Raw genomic sequence first — 24010 nt, 5'->3', positions numbered from 1 at the left:
GCTGTGTATCTCTGGGTTCACAATGATACCACACATACCTCGATACATAGGCACATACACAATGAATACCAGGGCTGTGTATCTCTGGGTTCACAATGATACCACACATACCTCGATACATAGGCACATACACAATGAATACCAGGGCTGTGTATCTCTGGGTTCACAAGGATACCACACATACCTCGATACATAGGTACATACACAATGAATACCAGGGCTGTGTATCTCTGGGTTCACAATGATACCACACATACCTCGATACATAGGCACATACACAATGAATACCAGGGCTGTGTATCTCTGGGTTCACAATGATACCACACATACCTCGATACATAGGCACATACACAATGAATACCAGGGCTGTGTATCTCTGGGTTCACAAGGATACCACACATACCTCAATACATAGGTACATACACAATGAATACCAGGGCTGTGTATCTCTGGGTTCACAACGATACCACACATACCTCAATACATAGGCACATACACAATGAATACCAGGGCTGTGTATCTCTGGGTTCACAAGGATACCACACATACCTCGATACATAGGCACATACACAATGACTACCAGGGCTGTGTATCTGGCTATTTATCTGTGTATGCTAGATTATATATAACTGGATTTCTTATGGGGAGAAAAAAAGAACTACCAATTTAAGTGCAAACAATGGTAAGTTTGTCAATATAATTCAAGTAACAGCTTGAATTGTGTTAATGTTACTCAATATTAACTAAACATTACATATGTTTGTCAGTCTATTTGTACTAGTTGTTAACAGTTATTGAATACAAAAGCTTAACCACTCTCTTTCTCCCTTTGGATTTACCCAGGATCCTGAGCCCTGTAGACAGGTACAAACTGTTTTTTTCCTCATTATTTATGCTGTGTTTATCAGTGATTGGCAGTATATTTCTGTGTTGAGACCCTGTAGCAATATTGAGCATGCTGGTTTAAATGAGAGATGGCCCAGCACAGGTAGTGATGACGCCAAAGCCCTCAGCTGGAGAGCTCCCCTGCATCCGAGGCAGAATGCGAGTAGTCAGGCTTACCTTGTACCACGTTTCCATGAACCACATAACCCGGGTACGTGCTCGAGTTGCCCCCCCCCCCCCCCACACACCTCCGTTTTCATGTTTTTAAATTACTTGTGTTGGCTTCCAATCTGGACGGGAGCCCGAATTCTCTGGTCCAATTTCACGTCTCAGACTGGCCTGAATTCTAAAGTCTGAATTCGGGCTGGGAGGAAATGACATTATTAAATGTCAAGCGGGAACATACCGTATAATAGGACATTTTGGCTGGTGTGTAAAAGAAGCGGTCGGCTTTTGGCACATGCTTCGGAGAACAGCATGTGTTCATCTTTGCCGCTCCAGAGTCAGCGTGGGGGTGGAAGCGGTGAGCTGAGCCTAAAAATAATTGGCTATTCCAAATTGGGGAGAAAATGATAAAAGAAAATAATAAAATGGTGACTACTACATTTGAAAGAAAAAAAAAGTATTCAACATGTAGTGTTTTATTCTCTTGTGAACTCTAGAATAAGCCGTCCTTAAAGTAAAATTAGCATTTTGCTTGAGGTAGAATGTAAGAAAAGTATTATTAATTTCAATTCATGCTTTGAGTTAATGAACACTACAGTAATTGTTTGTTGTATGTGATTTATACAAATTGATGTGGGTTTTACAAGGCAATTACATTCTGCGTTTAAAGCTAGAATTAGCTAAATTTAGCTGTCTTAATAATAGATCATTCTCGTTAGGTTGTCTGGGTGCAAAGAGTGTCTATCTCGCAAGAGTGAGAATTGCCTTTTGAACCAAACACATATATACGAGACTGATTTAACAATGCTTTGATCATCAAATATTAACGAAAGTAAATACTTGTGTTACTAACAATACCCTTGTTAAGACTAACCTTCGTCTTAAATAACTGTCAAGAATGTGATTGTAAACTTTAATGGAATCTCCCATAGATTGTTTTGGATCGCTAATCAACTATCAGGAGTGGGGTGTCGTTTTTTAAACTTTCTTTTCCATACTGTTCCGTTTAGTTAATTTTTCCTTTCTGTATCACTTTAGTTTAGTTGTTGCACCTTTAATTTATCCTTTATTTAGTTTTATTTCCAATAAAACTGTTCCTTTATATTCATTAGAATGTGTTGTCCAGTCTGATTATTTCCATATTGGTGAGTCCTACATGATTTTGAATTCAAATAAGGTATTATATGATTACAACTTAAACAAGTCCAAATACAAATATACCTTGCACACTACACCCTTGTCCAACACTTATTTCCCTTCTCTGCATACCAGTCAGAACAGAGGTATATGCACTGCATGAAACAAATGTGAAGGAATATCTAGATGGATTTATCTTTTAAATCATTAACAATTTGACTGTAATTCTGGTAACTCGGAAAAGCATGTAAACACCTTTTTTTTTCATCAACTGGGAGAATTCAGAACAATTCGAGCGCACTCGAGTTGGCTGTCCGTGGAAACGAGGTATTGATGTGATGGCATCAACATTACAGCCAGGAAAAAGACAGGGTCACTGCTTACAATAGCAATATCCATCCACTAGTACAGAAAACAGGAGTAACTACAATCAGGACATAATAAAAAGCACAATACTTTAATACACTAGAAGGATTAAAATGCACTACTATGTGAATGTGTTGAAGTCCTAAAGCACAGGCTGATTAACACAGTGGGATAGATCCTTTCACCCCTGAATGTCTGGGTTTAAGTCCAGTGTGGATCACAGTGCACAGAAATCTACACGTAAATGGAGTCCATGCTTAATGGGAGTATTGTTTCCGGTGTTCCCGTGGGTAAGGGAGGCAAAGTGGCCCAGTAAGCTCAAATGAACAAGTGCAGTCTCTCAAGCTCCTGGGTATAATGAAGCAGTTGGCTTGGTCGTGGGATTGGAGGATGCCCATTGACCTTCAGTCTTGACTCTTCATGGCAGAGATTGCTGTGAATACAATATCATTAAAACTGGTGCTGAGCTTTCCAGGAACTCATGAGTACTCCTCAGGTACTCTTTTAGATTAGAAAACGATTCAATACCATCAGCTCACTGGAACGTTACCGCATCAACTGTGAATCAAACTTAAAATCAATCCGTGCAAGTGCCGGCCTTTCTATTTTGGCTTGCTGTAATGAAAGCTCAGTTCTATTGGACAGAAAATACTTGGTCCAAATGTATTTCATTATTCACCAAAACCAGCCAATCAATACTTGGCACCGATGAAAGGAACCAGTCCTGTACCTGCAACTGCCAAGTCAACCAATCATAGCCTGTCAGCTCGACTGAAGCTCAGCATCTTTCAACAACAACAAACGGACAGCTCAGTAATATTGCTCCATTCAGATATTTGGCACTGTCCAGATAAACTATAATCAACTCTGACAAGTAAAACGTTTTGTTTTATATATATATATATATATATATATATTGTGATATATCGCCCCCCACTCGGGTTCGTTGCCCCTTTACAAATTGACCCAGACACCGAAATTGGGAGTTCAGCGCTTCCGCGCACTTTTAATAATACAAACAGAAATACAAAACAAAACAAATACCTAGCTCCTTCGGAGCGCTAACTAAAACTCAGGAACACCTATACTATAAAGTGGGACGGCTAAGCCGTTTCCCCACAACACAAAACACACAGTAACTCTTCACTTGCCGACTGCTTGGAAACAGAGCACACCTTCCTGCCTCCTTCTATACAGCAGCTGTGAGCAGACTGACTGCACCCCTTATATACCCTGCACCTGGTCCTAATTTAACAATAATTACCAGGTGCAGGGGATAATTAACAATTAACACAATGTGCATTCCGCACATGTTTTTTCTTCATGCAGGGAGGATTAACCCCCTCCCTGCTGTGTTACACTTCCCCCCCCTTAAGTGCACAGCACTGATCGTCCATTCCAAGGCCACATTCTCCCCCCCCCCTTTGAAGTCCGGTGCCCAGCGGAAAGGACCGCGATCCGGCGAGTAGGGACCCAGACAGTGTGACCGGGGCGACAGCTGTGCAGGCTGGTGAGCTGTCAGGCACAACAGCAGGTAGAGGCTTGAGGCTTGGCCACCGTGTAGCGATGTCTGAGCCGCCAGGGGGAGTACAGCAACAGGCAGGGGGAGCTCAAGTGACGTCTGCCAACTGCGCCACGACGTCTGGGGCTTCAGGGTGAGCGGAGCAGTGGACCAGGTGAAAGACTGTACCTGGTGGTGCTCCGGACTGCTCTTCAGTACAAACGGCTGGAGATCCAGGTACTCTGACCAAGTGTCCATGAGCACGGGGCAAGGGACCGTGCCCGGTAGCACCGGACTGGTTTCCAGGGGTGGTGGTCGGGGCTGTGGTGGAGGTGACTCCCTCACCTCTTCTGGCTCCGGAAACGGCAGCTCCAGCCCCCCTGGCTCTTGGGTTGGCAGCTCCACCCCTTCTGGCTCTCGGGACAGCTCCACCCCTTCTGGCTCTCGGGACAGCTCCACCCCTTCTGGCTCTCGGGACAGCTCCACCCCTTCTGGCTCTCGGGACAGCTGCTCTACCTCCCATTTCTGGAGCAGCAAGTCCAGCTCTGTAGGCTCCCGCTCCGGCAAGCCTAACTCCACTCTCCACCTCTCGTTCTGCTCCACTTGAGCAGCGGTGTTTCTTTTGATCTTCTCGATCAACTCTTTAAAATCCATTTTTTCCTTTTTACTGGGTCGTAGGGGCGCCCACAGCTTCTGACACCACGTTGTGATAGATTTGCAACTCACTTGGGTTTGTTGCCCCTTTAAAAATTGACCCAGACACCAAAATTGGGGGTTCAGCGCTTCCGCGCACTTTTAATAATACAAACAGAAATACAAAACAAAACAAATACCTAGCTCCTTCGGAGCGCTAACTAAAACTCAGGAACACCTATACTATAAAGTGGGACGGCTAAGCCGTTTCCCCACAACACAAAACACACAGTAACTCTTCACTTGCCGACTGCTTGGAAACAGAGCACACCTTCCTGCCTCCTTCTATACAGCAGCTGTGAGCAGACTGACTGCACCCCTTATATACCCTGCACCTGGTCCTAATTTAACAATAATTACCAGGTGCAGGGGATAATTAACAATTAACACAATGTGCACTCCGCACATGTTTTTTCTTCATGCAGGGAGGATTAACCCCCTCCCTGCTGTGTTACAATATATATATATATATATATATATATATATATATATATATATATATGTGATCCTTTATGAACATTTTCGGGACTATTTTCCTAAAACTCTTCTCAGTGGAAGGGTACCTGATGAATAATTACAAGATCAAGGTAAATCTAGGTTTTGAAGTGATTTTTTTAAAGAAAATAATGAGAAATAGTTTTCTAATAACGATAGTACCCTCTCGATGAAGGCTCTGCTGTGTGGTAGTTGAGCTCGACTTTCATTAGCGCCCTCGCCTTCGGATCGGTACACATAGCTTCAGCCACGGTCAGCTAGCACACGGTAGAGCCTTCATTGACAGGCTCTTATCGCTTCGGAATCTGTTTCATAAAACATCTAGTGCTTTTTCTATTTGTGTCTTTCAAGTGCCCTATGAATTAATTCATTCAGTCATGAGTATTGGAACTGCTTACATTTCATAAGCAACCCTTGTAGTTAATCTCTTGCTTGGAGGCTAACGCTAATGCTCATAACCTCGACCAGCTGTCTCTATTAGAGATATAATGCTGCTGTCTGCCTCGATCACTCTCTAATGTATTGAACATTTGAATGTGTAAAGTGGATTCATAAAGAAGTCACATTTTGTATGGAATAATAACTGACCAGTACACAAGCCCATGAAGCCCATGTCTTGCTCCAGGAGGCAGTGTGGTCCAGTGGTTAAAGTCCAGGGCTTGTAACCAACAGGTTCAAATCCCTCTTCTGCCACTGACTGACTCACTGTGTGACCCTGAGTAAGTCACTTAACCTCCTTGTGCTCCATCCTGCGGATGAGATGATAAATCAATGATGAACATGATATATTCTTCAGAGTCAAATGCATGATTGTCAACCAGTGGAAAACACATACACATTATATTAAAGTCTGTACAATTATTTACACAACGTACCTGATCAAAACAGAACATACATTTATTATTTACGTTGCAAGTCCTGTATGCTGTATGTTTTTATGCATTTGTTTCTGTATTTCATTTTAAGAAGGGCAGTGTGGCAAGATAGCTTAGCTGGATGACATCAGACCAGAAATGAAACCATAACAGGCAAGTACTGCGGTGCGAGACGCAAACACGCTCGTTTCTTTATTAAATAAAAAGGTTGAACAAAAACACAAACACTGATACAAAGCAAAAGGCATGATGACCAAAACAAACAAACAGAACATGGAACAAACAAACAAGAATCGTGCTGGTTTATAACCAGCACGCGTAGCAATTGTTTATATACTGAGCATCAAAAGAAACTTATCATTTATATTTGAGCATCAAAAGAAACATATCATTTATATTTGAGCATCAAAGGAAACTTATCACTTATATTTGGATAAAATTCACTAGATGTGATCGAAAAATGACAAACTCTGTTTTAGAGCAGGTGCAGTGACCTTTTATTGTGCTGATTAACAACTGACATCACGAAGATGCTGCAAAATGATCTGTCGATCTTGGACAGGTGTTGTGACTCTTGGTCTCCCAGTTTGTGGCCTGTCATTGACAGAGTGTGTCTGGTTATACTGTCTCACCAGGTTTGAAATTGCTGGCTGTGAGCACCCAAGATGACAAGCCACAGCACGCTGTCCTAGTCCAGCCTCCTTTATTTTCTGTGATTTTCTTTATTGCTTGTATTCAAGCTTGCAATTCAACAGCTGAAATCACTCCATATCCAGTGTCCAATCAACTGTCTCACTAATTAGGTGATTAAGTGCATATGCTTCAGTCATAGTCACTCAAGCGTGTCATGGTCAAGGATGAATGATCGAGTGATTAAAAAGAAACCAAAAACATTTTGTCAGTGTCCATCATTTATATACCTTATTTTTTTCGAAAATCAATGTGTTATAATAGTGATAAGTTTCTTTTGATGCGCTGTATATTTAGGTTTTTACTCCTCACCACTTACGTTTTGTCTCCGAACACACTAACCTCTTTCTCATCTGTGATCATCCTATTTATACACCTGTGGCTTAATTAATAATTTAGTAATTTATTCAATTCACAGCTCCAGTCACACTCCCACGTGTTTTTACAGGGAGGATTTTAACTGCCTCCCTGTCACCACTATTCCACACACACACAATCCACATCCCTGTGCTCACATACCAATATACATTAACTCCCCTGTGATACATAACCCAAACTATACAAAATAAACCAAAAATACACCCTGGGGCGGGGTTACCCCGTCACAGGAAGTGCCTCACAACCGTGGCCACTTTGAGCCAAATTCTGATACTACAGCATTCACAGTGTTATAGATTACACCGTTTATGTTTCAGCATGTGTTGCCGTAAGAAAGCCTGAAGCTATGAGTGCGTTCGTAAACTCTGACGCTCGGAAAGAGCGTCCGAGAAATCTCTTCAGAGTGCTTCAAAGCGTGAATTTTCTCTTTAGTTTTCGAACAACCTAAAACGGTTTAATACTGATAGTACTTATTAACTATGAACATGCAGTTGTGCTGTTTAATGGCTTTTTCTTAGACCGATATAACTGATTTTATTATTTATATATTTTTTACATGAGTTTTCAACTCTCAAGTCTAATACTACTGTAATTATTACTGCTGCTCTTCAGTTTGATTTTTTTTGGTGTGTGGCGGTACTGTTTAAAGAAAAAAACGAAAAACTGGTCAGTGCTAATTGGTGTTGAACAAGGCTAGCGTGTAGACGTCTCCTCACCTTTCTCCCCTTCAGTCGCTTCAAAAGGTAAAACCCGAACTTAAAATATGTGGAATATCATTTTTTTCTCAAATGACAAATATAGAAATAAATAATAAAAATAGGTTTAGAATATACCTGCATCCACCACAGCGAGCCGTTAGCCTGTTTGAAAGTGAACGTTCAGAGAATCCAGCTCTGAAGCTGGAGCGGCCAGAGTGTGCTCCGAGCATTCGGAAATTCATCTCCTCTGAGTTTTCAAATGGGGCAATGGGGTAATAAAATGGGGTCTTTATGTAAAGGTTCTGTATAGGTTACCCCACACTTCAAGCTCACTTCAAGCTAAGAAAGCTTCTTAGAAATGCAAACAGACACATATTTCAGCTAGAAGTCTTTTTTCAATGTCTTCAAAGTTCAAACGATTGTCACTGAATTTATTAAGTTTCTTTTAGTCTTTCAAAATTAAAATCAATACACTATGAATTCCAGGATAACCCTTTAATTATGTGCAGTCACAATATATCTGAAACATTATCGAATACAGCGCAATATATCTGAAACATTATCGAATACAGCGCAATATATCTGAAACATTATCGAATACAGCGCAATATATCTGAAACATTATCGAATACAGCGCAATATATCTGAAACATTATCGAATACAGCACAATATATCTGAAACATTATCGAATACAGCACAATATATCTGAAACATTGTCGAATACAGCGCAATATAGCTGAAACATTATCGAATACAGCACAATATATCTGAAACATTATCGAATACAGCGCAATATATCTGAAACATTATCGAATACAGCACAATATATCTGAAACATTGTCAAATACAGCGCAATATATCTGAAACATTATCAAATACAGCGCAATATATCTGGAAACACTATCAAATACATCACAATATATCTGAAACATTATCGAATACAGAACAATATATCTGGAAACACTATCAAATACATCACAATATATCTGAAACATTATCGAATACAGAACAATATATCTGGAAACACTATCAAATACATCACAATATATCTGAAACATTATCGAATACAGAACAATATATCTGGAAACACTATCAAATACATCACAATATATCTGAAACATTGTCAAATACATCACAATATATCTGAAACATTATCGAATACAGCACAGTATATCTGAAACATTATCGAATACAGCGCAATATATCTGAAACATTATCGAATACAGCACAATATATCTGAAACATTATCGAATACAGCACAATATATCTGAAACATTGTCAAATACAGCGCAATATATCTGAAACATTATCGAATACAGCACAATATATCTGAAACATTGCCAAATACAGCGCAATATATCTGAAACATTGTCAAATACAGCGCAATATATCTGAAACATTATCGAATACAGCACAATATATCTGAAACATTATCGAATACAGCGCAATATATCTGAAACATTATCGAATACAGCGCAATATATCTGAAACATTATCGAATACAGCACAATATATCTGAAACATTGTCAAATACATCACAATATATCTGAAACATTATCGAATACAGCGCAATATATCTGAAACATTATCGAATACAGCGCAATATATCTGAAACATTATCGAATACAGAACAATATATCTGGAAACACTATCAAATACATCACAATATATCTGAAACATTATCGAATACAGAACAATATATCTGGAAACACTATCAAATACATCACAATATATCTGAAACATTGTCAAATACAGCACAATATATCTGAAACAGTGTCAAATACAGCGCAATATATGTGAAACATTATCGAATACAGAACAATATATCTGAAACATTATCGAATACAGCACAATATATCTGAAACATTGCCAAATACAGCGCAATATATCTGAAACATTATCGAATACAGCGCAATATATCTGAAACATTGTCAAATACAGCACAATATATCTGAAACATTATCGAATACAGCACAATATATCTGAAACATTGCCAAATACAGCGCAATATATCTGAAATATTATCGAATACAGCGCAATATATCTGAAACATTGTCAAATACAGCACAATATATCTGAAACATTGTCAAATACAGCGCAATATATCTGAAACATTATCGAATACAGAACAATATATCTGGAAACACTGTCGAATACAGCGCAATATATCTGAAACATTGTCAAATACAGCACAATATATCTGAAACATTGTCAAATACAGCGCAATATATGTAAAACATTATCGAATACAGAACAATATATCTGGAAACACTGTCGAATACAGCGCAATATATCTGAAACATTATCGAATACAGAACAATATATCTGGAAACACTGTCAAATACAGCACAATATATCTGGAAACACTGTCGAATACAGCACAATATTTGGCTCCAAAGGTGATGGCACATTATACAGGTTTTACTGTACTTGTAGAAATGTGCTCAGAACAATGTTATATAATCCACTACCTTAGCGTACAGTGCACATCTTGACACCGTGTCCCCGAAGCACATTCTGAACTCCTTAGACATCACCCAGTACACATAATAGGGTCTGACACAATGATGTGCAGTACATTATTATTAGGGATTCAAACAAGTGGACTTCCCTTGCCAGTGACAGGACAAGCCCAGAGGAGGAATGCTATACCAGCAGAGCACAGCTGTAAGTGTAATCCCCATTGCTTCACAGTGACACATTGTTCTGATAGCAGAAATCCCTTTAGTTGTCACTGTGAATTGAATGGTGCAATACGACCAAAGTAAATGAGATGTAACTTTATCAAAATGTAAAACACGTTTCTTCCTGGAGAAATGTTTCATTCTTTCAGTATAAAAAAAATGTTTATTTATAGAAAAAAAAATCTGCAAAGTTCCTTTCTATAATTAATTGCTTCCTTTCAAATATTCATTCATGTAAAATCCTATTATTATGATATCAGGTATAGTCCTCGGTGAAAGCTACGATATTGCTGTCATTTCTGACTTTATGTAGTCACATCTAGAATATGTTTAGTGATTAGTTCATTTAAAATAAAGAAAATGCATTTCACAATCATTCTCGAGTTTCTCTATATTATTGAATTGACGACATTGAGGATTGTAAATTGAATAGACGGACCTGTTTGGAAGGTGTTCAGTTCCAGGATGCATACACAATAGAAGAAGCAGCCATTTTTCACAGCATCCAGATTTTGATGCTACACCGGCAGTATACCGCCTGTTCTATTTGACTTAGTTTGCAAAACTGTATTGTAACACACAGCAAGAGAGATGAAGTTGCCGTTGTTGCTACACCACTTTCTGGAGTCAATGAACTTTGCCTTTCAAAGGACTTCCCTTATAAAAGTTTACTGCTGTAAATTGCTTGGCAATTTTGCACTTTTCCAATGCTATCCCTGTGGTTATACTATGCATTTATCATAGTTTATCATGCTTTTTAACATGTTTTACCATACCTCTCTGGGCTTTACAATGTTTCTCTATTCTGTACTATGCTTACACTGCTTTATTACACATTGCTGTGCTTTCAATATGCTACCCACATGTCTGGAGTATCAGGGCATTTTTACTATGGTACACGTTATAATCAGTGTTCTGAACAAATCGCTAATCTGAACTGGGTCCCAACTAGAGTCTTCTGTTGTGTATTAACATGACAAAGTGTTAAAAGCATAAAACTGTACCTACAATATAAGCAAAATATAGATAATGATAACATAAATACAATAAAATCGGTCGAATTTTGCAAATTGATTAAACAAAAGCTAGCAGATGTCTTTTCTTTGCCTCAGTTATAGCCTAAATTTACCAGGCAGCCACACGTGTGGAGAAACTGAAGTGTGCTCCTGCCAACGGAACTCCTCACTGACATTTGTTCAAACTGAAGTTGGATTGAAGTAGTTTTTTTTCTTTTATGTCAGCTTTTTCCCTTCTCTCTTTTTGGGGTTCTCAGAAATGACACATCTCTCCTTGACAGCCTCAAATCTAAATATGTGAGGACTTGTACAAAACTTTTTACAGTTATCAGTGGTTGTTTTTTTAGCGATGATGACAGAAAACTTCATAATAGTAAAATTAGGAAAAATAAATAAGTAAAGATGTTGGCATACTAGAATCCAAACCTCATGAAAAATGTATTCCAACTTTATTTTATTTATTTTGTTTCGACAGCAAGAAACTTGATTAGAGCAACACTGTTGACACCTAGGATTGTCTGCTTGTCAGTGAGATGCTGGAACACATTGCTTTAAAATGACTGGGTTTATCATGTCGGGAATTCAAACACAGTTAATTGAAGGGAGCAGGTAGTCCTAGCTAAAGAGATGACTGCAAGGCTAGAGTTCCAGAGGTTTACAGATAGACTGAACGACTCCTCTGCTATAACGATGGATTGCATTCTTCATGAAAAACAACCCTCTGGTACTATACTGACACCACGCTGAAGTATAAAATAAGAATATTAATACAGCGCTGTGGTTTACTTCAATGGACTCCTGACTGACTCCTAGCAGCTCTGTACATTTTGTACTCTGCTTAATTTACTTTGCACACACAAGCTATTATCTGTTTTGTTTTAAGATTTTTTTATAGCAAAGATATGTTCCTCAAGTTGCATGGATTGTTTTGTTTTTCCCATGAAAAACATGTTTAATATACAATGAAAAGAAAGATAATATCTATAATACAAATTAAAAATTACATTTAAAATCAATGTTTTTTATAGAATTTGAAATAGCTTTCAAACCAGCGCTGTTTTTCAATTTTTCAAATTGGGAGCACATGCACATACTTCAGAGGATCCAACAAAAACAAGTTACTGGGCAATTCATAGGAGAGTTTAATTTGTCATATTCCATTCTAATACATAAAATTTCATAAAAATGACAAAAAGCACAGTTTATATATATATACTGTATGTAGATTTATTTTGATGGCAAAAAACTATCAGCATCATGCATTTTAATGGCACTTCCTGTGAGTCTTGTCCACTGATGATGACAAGTGCGAGTATTGGTACGAGTATTGGTTTCGGACTACGATTATGAGTACTGGTAATGGGTTCGCTGCACACCCCTTTAATAAAGATCAATGGTCACCTTCATGTTTTAAAACACTGAACAGAACTGGGGAATGTGTGCTTGGAATAAGAAAAGCATTCTGCATTCCAAAAGTCACTCCACTGACACTTCCAAACCAAGGCACTTTTCTTTTATATGTAGTGCCTCATTGACTAGAATGATTGTGTGAAAGTGAGGTGGGGAACCATGTTAGGACTGCACTAGACACGGAAGCCCTTAGGTGAAGTACTGAAGCATGTGCAACACAATCAACCTTGACCTACAGAAGCAGCATTTGCTGATATAATAATGATTTTAGCAGAAACCACATTAGATTAGCATACAGAACACGCATACCAGGAATTTAAACAGGTAATAAATTAAACCTTAGGAAAACGTAGATGATGTGAAGTATCCGTGTGTTGGCCCACTAATATATCAGGCTGTGACTAACACATTCATTATAGACCAATGAAAAAGACACTTATCGAAACATTTGTAAACCAGATCAAGACACTTCTTTAGTTTTATTTATAATTCTAATATCGACTGGACCGCCACAAAAAAAAGGTAATTTTGGAAACTTTATTTCTTTAAATTACAAGTGACTTACCAAAAAATGTTTTGCTTTTGTTTCATCTGTCTGCAGAGAGGTATTTGGCTTTTATGTGTCCAAGCATTTTTCTCATTATGAGCAGGCCTTTTGCATGTGTCTCATTCTGTAATCAGATGAATGTTTTTATTTTTGTTCACAGAGATTTTGTGCTTTTTCTGTGACATTTTTTGGCTGGATAAAGTCTTTGTTTAATACTTCTAGAAATAAGACAATCTTCTCATCTTAGTATGGGAACTAACCAAGTGCTTCTAGGCTATTTCAATTGAATGCGTTAAATCCGAATAAGATTTCCATGCCTGTGCTTTTATACCCCACCACTCAGTGTGTGTACTTTGTTTGAAACAACTCTTAGGTAAGGTCAGTGTCTCTGTTCCTTGATTTCCTCAGAAGATAATGCACGTCTCTATATTTGGATATCTTTATTTCCTTTGGTGCACAGGACCGGAGGGTACTGAAACTCTCTTGGGGCAGAGGGAGCTCTCCAACGTACTGAATTGTTGCATGGGGGTGCATTGCTCAAATTCCTGAAAGCCTAGGCTGACACTGCTGATCCTGTTATCAAGGGGAATTGTTAACAATATCATATCGTCTCAGACACAAAAAGGACATTCCGATGAGGTTTAAATAAATGATGACTGATCCTTTAAAAAATACAATACTATGTGATTCAAGTTTGTAAAGCTCTACATTGGACACATACTGCTTTATGGCTGGTTTCACAGGCCCTGATTATCATTGATCTTGAACTACCTAATGTAACCTTAAGTAAGGTAGTCCATGAGTAGTGTTGATCTGTGAAACCAGATGTTAAAGTGTAAAAAGTATAATATCTATTGTTTGCATGTACACGGATCAAAACATTACAAACACCTGCAACATATAGTGCACACTTGTGTATTCCAATGGCAAATTTGTTATTCAAATAAAATTCAAGCCATGTGTTCTGTGATACATAAAATGAAATCTCCTTGTTGTCAGTTTTAGTCACAATGGGCAAAACAGTAAATCTGGTATAATTTGATATAGCTTCCAGATTTCTTGTGAAATTCCTCCTGAAAGTAGCTGCTGTTTAAATGTACTGGCATGCTTTTGATACTGCAAAGTTGAAGCAATCCACACATCATTACAGGATGAAGGCAGATGCCTGAAACGTACTGCTTAACTTTTAAAATGGATTCTGCGTTTCAAAAGATCTTTTAAAAGATGAAAATTCAACAGTAATTTACAAAACTGAGGAATGCACATCTTGAGAGAGATTAACAGACCTCCAATTACATTACATAGATATTTGATAATAGTCAAAAAAGATGCTGTAGGAGTTAATGAAAGACTGGAGAAATCTCTTTCAAAATATGTCCCTTAGTCACATATTGTGGTAGAGACAGCCACTGTATGTCAGTTGCATATGCAGTTGTGAAAAAATCAATGTCAATTAAGTAGAGAGATAAACATAAGGATGCATTTTTTGCAAAGTGTTTAAAGCAATAAGTATATAGCAGCAATAAGTATATAGCATATATATATATATATATCCTGTGTATATTTGAAATCATAAAGGGGAATATGTACATATCCACATTTCTTCAGTGGCTATAATTACAGCATAAAGATTTCAAGCACTCTGTATGTATGTATATGTAGACAGATCTCCTGGCCCCTGGCCCCATTCTCTTACTCTTCCACACTCTGTGATGCATGCATACCAATGTGAAATTGATGCATCTAAGAATAACCCTAATCCTACAGCGTCTCCATCCTTGCAATGTCTTTACTTCGTAATTTTCTAGTGGATTCTGACCAGGATTCTCAGATTGCTAAGTAATACTTTCCAGTATCATATATAAATAGACACAAATTGTTCCCATAAGTATATAAAGGCAAACAGCAGGCAGCATACAACAGTCAATATGGGCAGCAGTGTGGAGTAGTGATTAGGGCTCTGGACTCTTGACCGGAGGGTCGTGGGTTCAATCCCAAGTGGGGATACTGCTGCTGTACCCTTGAGCAAGGTACTTTACCTAGATTGCTCCAGTAAAAAAAAAAAAAACTGTATAAATGGGTAATTGTATGTAAAAATAATGTGATAACTTGTAAGTCCCCCTGGATAAGGGTGTCTGCTAAGAAATAAATAATAATAATATACAAATGAAGAACATGTCCACCTAGTCTTTGTAAACGACCGCTACAGTACATTTAAAATACTTTCAAATAAATACACCATAAGTAACCCCAGGAAAACAAACAACACAGTGTACTATACATATATAGATAAAAAAAACTGTACGACTGTTTGTGTCTCTGTGTGAAAAAGCACAGCTTCAATATTGCCTTTCTATAATTTGTGAAGCAGGAGGGTTTGCCTCAGCCAATTTTCAGAAGCCATTTTCTGGCCAATTTAACAAGAACTGAAACGAAATACATTCTGAAGGCCCCTTCAAGCCTCTTAACTTCAGAATCAACAAAAGGATTTTGAACTTTAGGAGACACATTTTTTGTGGTAAACAGTCTTATTAAATCCCCTGTGTTAGGATGCTGGTGTGATTTCTTATATATTTATTTGTGGGCTTTTATGCTTTACTTTTGGGTGCATAAGGATTGCAGGTGAGATGAGAGTAACCTAGTGTGATCAGTCTGACCCAGGCAGAGCCAATTCAACACTCCCTGGGAATTTGCACCAAAGACAGAGAAGATGCAAAACTCCATTCCTGACACAGTCCAGGTGAGCCACAAAAAAGGGGCGGATCTGAGCAATACACACAGTCCCTGCACCACAGACCTAACATGGACATAAACAAACAAGATAGCTGCTTCTGCATCCAGCACTCAGAGAATATCACAGACATTTGCCAAGCTTTTTGAGATGTTATAGTAATAAAATAATGACTTGGATCACATTATTGAGGAGTTTGTTGATAAAACAAGTGATCAGAAGATGATTTATCAGTATGCACGACTATGAAGAGGTATGTGAAAAATACAGCGAACAAGAGATGCAGTACTGAGCATCCTGTTAATATGCAGTGCCATTTAAACCTGTTTTACTTTGAATAAAATTACTTTTAAACAGCACATGTAAAATAAATAGAGTGTGTGAAAATAAATTGGACCTGATGTGCCTGACAGGCGCTGAATAAATTAGCTGCTAAGGGTTAAATAACTTCAGCATTCTTCTGTTTATTTCTTTGTAGATTTTATTTTAGCATACTTTTAGATTTAGTAGCAACAAAGTTTTTTTAATTGATCTTTTTAATTAAGATCTTTTCTTTAAGAAGTTGTTTTCAACAGCTATGTTTTAGTTTTGTGAAGTTACAATGTTACAGCAATGTTGTTGAGTCTTCTCAGTGATTCAGTCCAATAGTACACACTTAGATGTTTCTGTGTGTCTTTTCCAAGAGACAGCTTTCTTAAGACATTTTCAGAGAGTCAGATTTTCCATTGAGAGAGTACTGGGGGAGATTTCCTTTGAGGGAGAGATCCTTGGAGAGATATTTCCTTTGAGAGACAGTCCTTGGGAAGTTGTTGTTGAGAGAAAGTTTTCCATGTTTTACTCTTTTGTGAAATAACAAGTTATTCATGTTTACTTGATATCACATTTCTATTTTCCTGATGTGATTTCACACAATGCAGTACCAAAATAAATAATATAAATCCTCCAATTATCATTCTAATTAATTCATTAGATTTTAATGACCAGGATTCTCAGATTGCTAAGTAATACTTTCCAGTATCATATATAAATAGACACAAATTGTTCCCATAAGTATATAAAGGCAAACAGCAGGCAGCATACAACAGTCAATATGGGCAGCAGTGTGGAGTAGTGGTTAGGGCTCTGGACTCTGGACCGGAGGGTCGTGGGTTCAATCCCAAGTGGGGATACTGCTGCTGTGCCCTTGAGCAAGGTACTTTACCTAGATTGCTCCAGTAAAAACCCAACTGTATAAATGGGTAATTGTATGTAAAAATAATGTGTAAAAAATAATGTAATTGTATGTAAAAAATAATGTACTTGTATGTAAAAATAATGTGATATCTTGTAACAATTGTAAGTCACCCTGGATAAGGGCGTCTGCTAAGAAATAAATAATAATTAATATATTTATTAATTATTATTATTATATTTTCTATGTTTGTGAATTTAACCTTTTAAGTAGTACAAACGTACCGGTATGATCGCTGCTCTCTGGTTCCCAGGGAGTATGAATGTATGGGTATGTTCTGCAACTTTAAACTTTAATTACTGAGCCTACAAAACCCCTGATCACATAATATTGTAACACTAGGTTTCTGTAACACCTTTTATTGGTCTATTGCGCCATCTGCCAGATATTTGACTGAATTACATATAATTACCTCAGTCACAAAAATGTCAACAGTGTTTGTAAACTGTCGAAAATAGCTCAGTGAGAAAGAAGTATTAGTAATAATACTGAATTCGGATTCTGATTTAAATTCAAATACATACAATTCCACTGAATCAGATGTCAGCGAGGGTGTCAGTGGAAGACATAAGCAAAGAATATTTACTCTCAACATCAAGTGACAGCGAAGCGGCGGTGCCAAGCACTGTGCGTTGCTCCATGCTTCAAGGAGTATCAGACGCTGAAGCATTAGACACTCTCACTCCCTCCGCCCCCACAACCTGTTTACCTGGATATGATTTATTCATGTCTCTCGCCCTTTTTTTTGTTAGGATGTGTTGTTGTGGTTGTTCCACCTCATTGTTTATTGTTTATTGCCTACCTGTAATTGTTTTTAGTCAAAACCTTTCCCTATGACTAAATTAAAAAATATATTTATTTGTTTTATATACGGTAAAAATGATTTTTCTGTATTTCGTCAGTGTTCATTACATACATACAAACATATAGCTTTCAGCTTGTTTGTACACTGTACTCGTAATAATCAAGCGCATGCAGAAGACCGGCAGTGCATTTTAGAACTCACTACTCAAAGGGTTAAGAGTTCACACAAATACTGTTTTATAACAGTTAACATATTCTCCCATTGAATAACAGGAGTACATGTACAGATTTCGTCCATAGTCGCCTATTTAACGGCAGTTGTTATTCATAAGAGATCATTCAGATGCGTCGTTGAGCCCCAGCGATTTTCATCTATGAAGGCATGTTTTTAATGAATTGAGAGAAAGGTTAACGATTACCTCATTAGCATAAAGTGTTCATCGGTCCTGAGGGTCAACCTGCTATTGGCAGCAGTGTGGAGTAGTGGTTAGGACTCTGGACTCTTGACCAGAGGGTCGTGGGTTCAATCCCAGGCGGGGGACACTGCTGCTGTACCCTTGAGCAAGGTACTTTACCTAGATTGCTCCAGTAAAAACCCAACTGTATAAATGGGTAATTGTATGTAAAAAAAATTATGTGATATCTGTATAATGTGATATTGTAAGTAAAAATTGTAAGTCACTCTGGATAAGTGCGTCTGCTAAGAAATAAATAATAATAATTCATGAGTGAACGACAGCAAAAGTGTGACCAGTTAAGTGCTGGCCTTTGGCGACAGCTCCGGATCATGTTCAGCCGTCTAATAATAACAAAAAGTATACTGCTTAGACATGACAACAAACAAACAAAACATTCACAATATAAATTCACGTCCTCCTTTCGGTTCACCTTTAACCATACCAAGGAACAGATCACATTGCTCCGTCCCCTTTTGTACCATCAATCATGACCCCTTGGTTAATGAGTGCAACAGCTCCTCTAGATGACCAACTTCCACCTAATCCTGGGAATTAATTGTCTGGCCATCCAGTCCAGGGCACTCTGTTCCCTTTACACAGTGCCCTCACAGGTCGGGAGGGAGATGTATCACCAAGAATCATTTTGTCTCTGTCACACAGCGGTCCTTTTCTTTTTATTTATTTTAACTGTGTTCACAATAAACAGTTTGGACGAATACTGGGTCACTCATACAGAGTAGTGCTGCATGCGCAACTAGTAATCATTATATAGTACAGCCCGATCACATGATAAGGGTGAGAAATGTAGGTACTGAACAATGTTTATTTCATTACAATAACCTAACCCTAAAACTAAGGTTCGTGAGGTATTATGGTCACGTGGGAGGGGTGTTGAGGGTCAATGAAGTACTACATAAATTACGAGTTGCGCACGCAGCACTACCCTTTTAAACTACCCTGTATGATACCCTGTAGGATACCCTGTGTGAGCTACGCTGTGGGAGCCTTCGTTCTGCAGCTATATACTCTTGTGGGCTCGATCAGTGTTTGAAAGGGAGTCTTTTTTTTCGCGCACCACAAAACAATCCATTTTGTGAACATTATTATTATTTATTTCTTAGCAGACGCCCTTATCCAGGGTGACTTACAATTGTTACAAGGTATCACATTATTTTTACATACAATTACATTATTTTATTACACATTATTTTTACATTCAATTACCCATTTATACAGTTGGGTTTTTAATGGAGCAATCTAGGTAAAGTACCTTGCTCAAGGGTACAGCAGCAGTGTCCCCTACCTGGAATTGAACCCACGACCCTCCGGTCAAGAGTCCAGAGCCCTGACCACTACTCCACACTGTTGCCCTAACAATATGCAAAACGCATGCAATATGGTGTGAAACTTTCACTGATTCATAAACTCACCCCTGATTGATTCCCTGAATTTGTAAGATTAACATGAATTTGTAAGTGTGACAGGGTGGCGCAAGGGATGAGGCCCAGAAACAGACTGCAGTTCAAACAAAATACTTTTATTAAATAAAAGACTCAAAATAAACAGGCACGAGGGCCAAACAAAAAGGTTCTTAAACACAAAGACAATAAACACAAAGTAAAACTTACAGAAATAAGGCTTCCAGGCTGAGCTCTGCCTTCACTGGACTGCAAAATAAAAAAAATTTAAAAAAAACAGCACACAAAGAAAAAAACAGCCTTGCTTCCTCAGCTACCTTTTTATTATAATATTACAATTATATTATTTAACAGATCTCAATAATTACAGTAAAATTGTTATTATAAGCTATGCACCACATAAATTCACTTGAAATGATGCATGTATTTTATTTAACTACTTCAAAGTGATTTTGTTCATGCAGTCTCACATAGTTATACAGTGTTATGCAGCCTTTATACATGCAGTACCAGTAGGGTTGTGTAGTACAGCATTTATTAATTTGCTATGAATCCTATATAATGTCCAATTCAAACAAAGCCTTATGAAAAATGACAGGGGTTTCACTTTGTACATTTGAAATGTATATTTCTTCAAGAAGTGACATAGGCAACTTACAGTAGGTGTTAAACAAACTGTATGTAATAAAATAACAGCACAAGAAGCTAAGGCATAACACTACAGCAGTTTTACTTTCTCACTACACTACCAATGGATGTTAACACAACAATGTACTGGGATTCCAAGTTTGCATGTTGCCAGTTTGCAACACTTTTCTTGGATCCAAGCAGTGTATAAATACTAGGGACTAAATATGTACTGCATGTGAATCAGAACACACAAAACTTCATAAGTACTCTGGAACTTGCTTTGCAAATTGCACTGGAATGAGTTGCCTTGTGTGTCTTGTGATTTTACTCAAATGCAGTCAGCACAAACTCGCAATACCTTTCTGGATTGCTAATGGTGAATTAAAGCATCATTGCTCTTAATTAGTGTATTATCAATGATGGTAATGTAATGTAAAGGAAAGTTGCCAGGGAGCAGCTATTATCTGTGTAACTGAGCATCAAAATGAGCTAAACCCTGGTCTTTCCCTCTCATTAGTCCTCAACACTGTAGTGCAAAGCAATCCTTCTCTATGTGTAGCCAAGACGGGAGGTGTCTAAATCTCTTGGCAGAGATAGGGCTGGGGTCAAAGATGACTATTTAAAATTATTCATTATTCTTTATGCCTTCTTAAATGTTCTCACACTGTATGCCAATCGTGTCTTCTGTATATGCAGGTCAGAATCCAGTGCAACACCAAATAATTGATTTCACTGTGTAACAATTTTTTATTTTTTTTTTGTTCCTGGGTAGTAAGTGTTATTTCCTAATTGCTTATGCCTCAAAAGTATAGAAAATGGCTATTATTCCCCACAAACTTTGCTTTTGTGACCAGGACAGTGATATTTTGAAATTGACCTATTTCCAATGAGAAAACGGGCGAATTTGTGTCTTTTCGTTCACTTACTACCCAGGAACAAAAATTGTGTTACATAGTGTTTTCTATTAACACAAGCACAGCATAACTACTGAAATAAATACTGTGGTCTTAATCAAATGTTAATATCCAATGAATATACATTTTCTTTTTTCTTTCCTTTTTTTTTTTATAATTTCAGCCCCATTTTCCTTCCCAATTTAAAATGTCAAATTATATTTAAGGCTGTATTATTTATTTTTTTTTTACAATCACAGATTTACCCATTGCTATGTAATATGTAGGTCACACGAGAACATTCCCATTTCTGAAAGAATAGTGTAAATATACATATTTTGTATCACTTAAAAATAAATCCAGCAAATGTTTGCCTTATTGACACACTACCTGTTACACTGGATTTAGGAAAATTATCCATTTTGAATGTGGCAATGCTATTTTATTTCTCCTTTAATAAATATTATGTTTAATTGTGAAAAATCTTGAACTGTTTAGAGAGCTGAAGGTCGGTGGGCATCCTCCAATCCCACCACCAAGACAATGGCCTCTTTACACCCAGGAGCTTGACAGCAGACGAGGTACTGGCTCCTGGAGGGTAAAGGCCCATTCTGCAGGAGTCCATCTAAGCTTACTGCGCACCTAACCAGCATGACCTCCAGAGTCAATGCATTGATTCCTGTGGGATCCGGAGCAAATACCACCATCTCTGCACAGTCAGGACACGAATCTGCACTCCTCTAACAATATGACTGACTCTGCACATCATGCTGCCTTTTCCAGGTGAGCCACTCGAGGACCCCAGGAATCTGCATGTTCTTGGTTTTTATTCTATCTAAAATGAATATATCCTGGTTGTACCTCATTATTCTGTTCTGGTTTTACCCAGCACAATTTGGTGGAAGCTGTTGGCTGTTGTCCGTGAAGGTCACTCACTCATTAATCAACAGCTGACCTGGGTTTCCAAATCACAATCTAGTGTCTGCTCAGTCTGTTAGAACACACTGCCTCCTGTAGAACATTGGGCCTATAGCAATACATCTTTACTATTGTCTGTCAACTGTGGATTCTGAAACAACGTCTTCTAATATAACCTGACTATAAAGCCCATTTTGTGTCTCTTGAGTGGTCATTTATAAAGCAAGCAGGTTGGATTGTGCAATGCTTCTGAAATATTGAAATGGCTTGTGACTGGGCAGGCCACTCTCTTTTTTCCAGCCGTTGTTGAAGGCTGTGCATTAATTGGGGTGATGGGCTGATCCCGTCCCTATATTAATGTTACATGTTGCAGTCATTCTCTGTGGTTGCTGTTCTGAAGCCTGTTCTAGAGCCCACTCCACTTGCTGTTGCTTTCCACTGATGCTGACCAGAGTGCTGAACATCTCAAGTGTAGGACATAGCAACTCTCAATCAGAGTTCAAGCCAGAAGTCTGAATCACTGTAGTTTTGTTTCAACGTGTTGTTGCAAACACTTGTCTGGATAATAATAGTTTACTGGGGAACCTGGGTGCTTGAACTGATTTACTGTGTCTGTCCAGGCATTTTAAACCAACCTTTTAGCTAGCTATAGCTAGTGAAATAATTCTATGCATTTTGCCTGCCTTTTACTTTTGCGATGTAGCCCTCATAAGTGCATTTATTTTGTTAGCTGTAACCCTGTTAAGTAATGAAGATGATTATTTGTTCTCCACCCAGTGAACTGGTCTGCTGTTGCATAAGTATTATGTAAGGCTGCAATTCCCTCTCTGTTATAATAACAGCACTCCTGACATCTCTTCCTGAATTCCCTTTTTAAAATAAAGCCATATGCTGAGAGTGAGAGTAGACAACAACATTGAAAAAGAACAAAAAGTCTCCACGAAAAGAACAAAAAGATCTCCACGAACCTGCAACATTTTTAGACGATTTACTGTGAATGTGGTTGAGAGTGTGCTGCTGCATCTCACACGGGATGTTTCGCTTACCTTTTCAATGTGGAAGCAAAATAGAAAAGTGTTTTGGGGTTCTTTTTTTCTGTTTATGAACATATCTATACTTCTGGCTTGTGACGTCCCTCGTGGCTGGCTTTGCTGTACTATGCCCTCGGGTTGCAGAACATACACAAAAACATACACAAAAACAGTCCTGTATTGTATTAATACAAATGAGGTGGGCTCTCTGGGATTGTACAGAGCTGTGTAACTGCAGCTGTATGCCTGTCAATGCTGAATACAAAAAAACTACCGCATTTCAGAAAGGCAGTTGACCTGACACTAAAATACCTAGGTTTGTGGTTTCATAGCCATTATCTCCTTGATTTGAACT

The sequence above is a fragment of the Acipenser ruthenus genome, chromosome 31, assembly GCF_902713425.1.
Source record: "Acipenser ruthenus chromosome 31, fAciRut3.2 maternal haplotype, whole genome shotgun sequence".
Lineage (NCBI taxonomy): Eukaryota > Metazoa > Chordata > Actinopteri > Acipenseriformes > Acipenseridae > Acipenser > Acipenser ruthenus.
The sequence above is the reverse complement of the archived record's forward strand: the minus strand, read 5'-3'. Positions refer to the sequence as shown.